This window comes from Dermacentor silvarum, chromosome 2 (genome assembly GCF_013339745.2).
Source record: "Dermacentor silvarum isolate Dsil-2018 chromosome 2, BIME_Dsil_1.4, whole genome shotgun sequence".
NCBI classification, from domain to species: Eukaryota; Metazoa; Arthropoda; class Arachnida; order Ixodida; family Ixodidae; genus Dermacentor; species Dermacentor silvarum.
In genome coordinates this window covers 17,699,958-17,705,957 of record NC_051155.1, presented here as the reverse complement: position 1 = coordinate 17,705,957, position 6,000 = coordinate 17,699,958, and positions in this window count along the sequence as shown.

The following is a 6,000-nucleotide window of genomic DNA, read 5'->3' as shown; positions in this document are numbered from 1 at the left end:
CGCACGCTGCGATCTCTGCCACTCGCAATCCTGAAGCTGAGCGCGGTTCAACACGACCGACTGCGCAAGACACTGTGGAGCCGGACCAAAATGCTCGTAACTTCGCCAAAGCCACTCGCCAACAGGCCTCCGCGCGCCAAGCAAACCTGTAATGCGGTCACCGACCCGCAAATCGTGTGTCTTTCGCTTCAGCGGACCGTGAGTTCACGAAGCAAGCACGCAGCAGTTTCTGTGAAGACACGTTTCACTTTCGTGTTCTACCGATTTCTATGAAAGCAGGGGTCAACTGCATCTTTTTGTATTTCCAACTTATGCTTTTATATCAGATTGGCAATACCGCCTAGTTTATTACATCGAAGCTGTTAAGGGCTCACTTTTCGATGGTCGTGCTCGCGTGTAGAAAAAAAACTCTCATTGGCAGTATGCTGCATGCGCGAGTGAAAGCGCGCGTGCGCGAGGGACGCGCGCTTTCACGGAGAGCGAAGGCACGGCGCAGAGCAAACGCGACTTCTTCCGTCGCGCGAAAGGCTGTGGGGGAACGGGAGAGAGGGAGGGGAGGCGACGTTTAGCTGCGGTACCAAATGCGTATCTGACGAATGGGCGCAAGGGGAACTGGCGATTCAATCAGTCTGAGAAGATTTAACATAAATGGCATGTGCTGCCGGTGTTTTGTTTCATGACATTTGTTTATGGGCTGTCATTCTCTAAATTCCGAGGAGCTGTATGAACTTGGACATCTAGGAGCACCAGCAACGCGCAGAACTGTTGTCGACGGCGGCGGCGTTTTGCCCGCGTTCGCACCGAACGCGCACGTTGTTCGTGACGTGTTTATGAAGAACGTGCCCATCTTTGCCGTACACCCTATGGCAGTGTACCCTAATGACCATAAGGCCATGCTCCCTGTGGTCACTAAATAAATGAGAACCACCGGATCATATATATTTCTCATTCTTTATTAGTTCAAATGACCAATTACACTATCACATCTTAATAGTCATAATCAGATATACAGAATTTCCACCATATATCTACAGCTCCGCTGGTCTTCCAGCTCCACCCCAGTGGAAAAGCTGACAGTTCTTTTTCTGCCTCTTTTCTCGCTGTGCAAAGTGCGCCTCTCATCTCCACCTTATTTACAATTACCCCTGCGGCCCTGACTCAGCTACTTAACCTCATAAAGCCTACAGGTAAACGCCACAAAATCAACTTGATGTCCAAGCTTGCTGGACAGTTTTTACATTTTCGGTTTACTTCTTTTGAAAGTGCGTCTCAAAAGGATGCAGAATTCAGTTCAATTTTATTATGCAGACATATAATATACGGAGTTTCCAAGACTGGTTGGACCCATAGCGAAAGGCTAAGTGAAAAGTTCACCGAATTTTAGTTGATATACGTAATCTCCCTTAGCAAAGGCTAAGTGAAAAGTTCACCGAAGTTTGGCCGCTATACGTTATCTATCATAGAATAATTACCACAATACACAATCACGTATGGAATCGATAATGACAAAGCGCAACGAGCAAATTGGTTCATTGCAATTTATTAGTAAATCGGTAATAAGCACAGAAGTTTAGGAGGAAGCTACAAGTGAAACCCGTACGGTTTCGTCAGATTTAAAGCTTTGTGTTTGAAAAATATTTATGCTTGAGCTGGGTTGCAAATTTTCTTTAACTGTGGGGGTTTCCTTCGAGGAGCCCGTTTGCGTCTCTTTTTTATGTTCACGCCGCATTCTGATGGATAACATGTGTGGCTTTTCACGAAACTTCAGCACAACGTAATTGCCTCTTATTTATTGGCTAGAATTATCACACGTTTTAGCATATAATTCTTCATAAAGTACTTTTATAACCATAGGACTCACTTTTCATTGACATTATTTTAATAGATACATGTCTTACACCATGTACAGCTAATATTTTAGGCCAATATACAGCCACTCGATTTCCACCATATTCAACTTTTATCATTGCCATTATTCACCAAGTGTCATGGTGTCCTTTGGTCGTGTCTGGCCCTTGCGCCAAAAACAATATCTATCAATCAATTCGAATTACCGGAATATATAGGTAGTATATATAAATGCATGATAGTTTTGTATGGGCACATTGAGCAGGGAAAAGACGCCAACCCAAAACTGCCAGCGCTATAACGGTCATAAGGTAGCAGATAATAGTACCTTTAGACATCACCGACAGCTATGGCTGTCGATGTTACTCGTGTACGTATATATGGCCACATAAATGAACAGAGTGAGTCTTTGAGGTTTTAATTTTCAAACTATTTCGCCTCATTGCAGGTGTTTTTTATCACCGCCTGCTTCAGCCTTTGTCGTCTGCCCCAAACAGTTTTTGGATCGCTGGCTGGGAACTGCAACAAGGCCGTAATGCACTCCGACGCGTTCTCCGAAGCATTCGGATGCAAGAATGAAAGAAAGAGCTATGCAGCGCAGAAGTGCTTGTATTTTGACTGACATTTGGAAAGTGTGTTCGTGTTTAAGAACTTTTTTCGGAGATATTGTTTAGCATGCATGCTTGATTTGCGATTTTCCTCCTATAGGATAACATTCCTTTCGACGAATTTTATTTTTCTTATGAAACTCATCACATAACATTTCTTCTCATAAAGTGGTAAACAGACTGTCATTTAATGAAGTAGTAAACAAACAGCCCGCCTGTGAAAAAAAATGTGGCAGCTTGTTTCTCTTTGCCTACTCAGCCTACATTTACACATGAGGGACATCCAAGTTACTGCGTAATCAGAATCACTCCACGCGAGGAGCATAAAATATTCATGTTTGTATTTCCATAGAGATTTCTTATGCATTTTCGTTTAAGCGATTTCATGGATTGTAGCGAGAGTCAAAACATTAGCTGGATGTTATGACTACCTGTTCACATGGGTAATTCGAGAATGTGCAGTACGCATATCTCTCCGAAGCATAAGATAAGTACGCAAAAATGCCACTGAATCGACTGTGTTCCCGTGTTCTTCGTGCAGGGCAAAACATTATTGCACATTCAGCGACTTCCTCTGTAGGTTTTGTGAGTCGCAGCCTGCTGAAGAACGTTCTCAGAGATAAATGATTTAGCAGCAGAAAAGATGTTAATGACACTGCAGGAACGAACGAACCAGTTACTTCAAACTCTTATGGCACACTATGTTCTATTTTCGTCAAACTACCTGACCATGCTCAGCATAAATTGTGACCACAGAAAGCGCGCACAAACACTTGCTTCAGCAACGCATCTCTGGGCACACGGGTGATGTAAAATGTCGGCCGCCTCAATGGCACTGAAGCTACTGCTGCCAAAAATAGATTTAGAAAGCACAATAGCAGGAAATCTGCGAGTTTGTGTACGTACAAAGTTTACAAAAATAAGCTAAAAACCCCCCCTACTGGGAACAGGGGTGCACGCGAAGCCAATCCAACCCTAGGGGCGGTTGGTAGGTTGTTTTAGCGTTTGAGACGTTCGCGGGCCCGCTATCGCTGCCGTTCCTTCAACGCAGCCTGCTCTTCGGCAGAAGGAACCAAACGCGGCCTCCCCATCTTACTGCCGTGCCTGAACTAGCGGGAAACGGCGGGCGTGAGGCCAGGGAACACGCGGTCACACCTTTTTCCTCCTCCGGATGGAGGGGACGCAAGTGTTAAGCGGGGGGATCGCGTGATCGCGCGCGCCAGCTGCGTGCGCCCCGTCTACTGCTTCATGCACATAAAACCCCGTATTAAAGGGCGCGTATGATGAACAGAGAGAGGTTCAATAAATAAAAAAACGACAGAAGTTGAATCGGTGAGCGTGGCGGTCTCGCAACCAGTGGTTCGGTGGTTCGATTCCCCGGCCCGACGAGCAACTTTTGTTGGCGCGCGGCTTGGGTTGTTTCGTAGACCAAAACCAACAGCGAAGCCGACACGAGTAAGGCAATATAAGCTTCGTTTGGGGGGAAACGCTGCGCTAACAATGACAAGGGCGAAAAATTAGGGCAGGCTGACTAACACACAGCACTTGCGTACCTACCTTATTTCTTCGGCTTTATCTTTGATAGCGCTGTTATTTTATCAAATGCATTCTTCAGCCTCGGGACAAGTGCTCGGTCATATGAAAAGATTTCCTATTGTCTCATGAAATGGGAACACATGTCATTGTATTGCAGAATTTGTATGCACTTCTATACCAGTGAAAAGCAATGGATCAATCTACATCTGCAAAGCGTTCACACGTTAGCACACTGTCGAGCATGACTTCATGAATTCTGGTCCTTGATTTGCGCGGTTTCTGTAATGTCGCGGTTCTCGTGGCTGAGTCGCGAGAGGATGTGTTGAGGTCCATGCGCGCTAAGTAGCACATATATTGCTGGTTGTCATTGCAATACATATTTGTATTTCAAGTACTTATCTCTTAGTAGGGCTCGTCATTGTCTCGTGTACATTTTTCTTCTAAGTTCCCCTTGTTAGAATGCTGATCATATGTGACTGCTACCGTTTTCTCTAAACCTCTGGAAAGCTCACATATCAAGAAAGTAAAGAAATTGAAAATGGTGTTTTTACTAGAGAAAATGTTGCAAATAAGATGCATAGCAGCTTCTGATCGCGGGAAGTTTTTAGACACAACAAATGCAGTTTGATGTGACAGAGCAGAATGTGTCAACGGGAAAGTTAGGAAATGATGGTGTAATGACTGTTACATACTTACTGAAAATTACTTGCGTGATCCCAAGCAGTTCCCTGAAATACAGAGAAATCGTCCTAACTTGCGTATTATTAGACGTGGAGTTCCCGAGGGCTAAATGAACCCATGAGCTACGAAACCCTAAATGCTGCTTGCTACGTGTTGTGCTTTTATGTGCACACACCTGTAATCAAGAAATTGTACGCATGGGCTTTAGCCATAAAGAATTTATTTACCGCTTTACTTAAAGTTTGCTTCGCATAGATTCTAACGTTCATGTGCCTCAGATCTACATGCCATCTTTATAGGGCCAACTTATTTGCACTGTACATCACCGAGTTCACTAACATCACTCTTACGCACAATGCAGTCTTCTGCATGCAGACAACACAAGCATCTCCGCGTTTTTCTTTTTTCAGGCCGCTAGAGGTCACAGGCTACAGAACCTAAGTCACAGGATTCATGCCAATCAACGTTAGCCTAGGCAAATTATGTCATATTTACGACACGTTATTTAAAACTGAGATATCACTGAGGTTTAGGTATGAAACAGGCGAATTAAAACACGTGAAATTACAATAATATACTGGCGCAATTTAAGGTGAACATATATGCGTGAGCTCACAAATGGTTTCTGAGATATCCTATTATTGCGTAAGCACTGTAGGGTACTTTGCCGGGGCTATGTGTGTATGTATCTACGTTTGTATTTAATCGTTTTACCAACTATCTCGGTCGCTCGGTAGTCCGTGGTTGACTAGTTAGCACATCGGGTAGTTGTGCTTAGGTAACAGTTCAAAACCAACCATCGGATCAACTTGGGTCACTCAGTATGCGGCAATGCGTACATACTTGCCGCTCTTCGATTAACCTCTTTCACGCCGACATGGGTCACTGTAGATGGAGGACTGGGCAGGGGCCGCTGTTCTAAGAAACTTTTCGACCCCGATTAGGAGCACTGGGTATGTGCCACTCGCTCTGTGCTAGTCTTGAATGAACCTCTTGCATGTCGATTTGGGTCACTGCGTGTGTGTTAGTAGGTGTATGCCGCTCTTCAATGAACGTCGTTGACGCTAATTTCGGTAACTTGGTATGTGGTAACCGAGAATGTGCCGCTCTAGAATGACAAAAAAATCCCTTTAATTTCTCCGATGCTGAGTGCAGTCCAACCAATGTCAAAAGGTCTCCTCCACGACAGCAGCCCGACGCTTTAACAGGATGCGCCACCGATACCCTAGGTATGTATCGCTTTTCAATGAACGTCTTTCACTCCAACGCTTTAGCGAGCTGCGCCGTGAATCACTGGGCATGTGCCGCTCCTCAATGAACTTCTCGC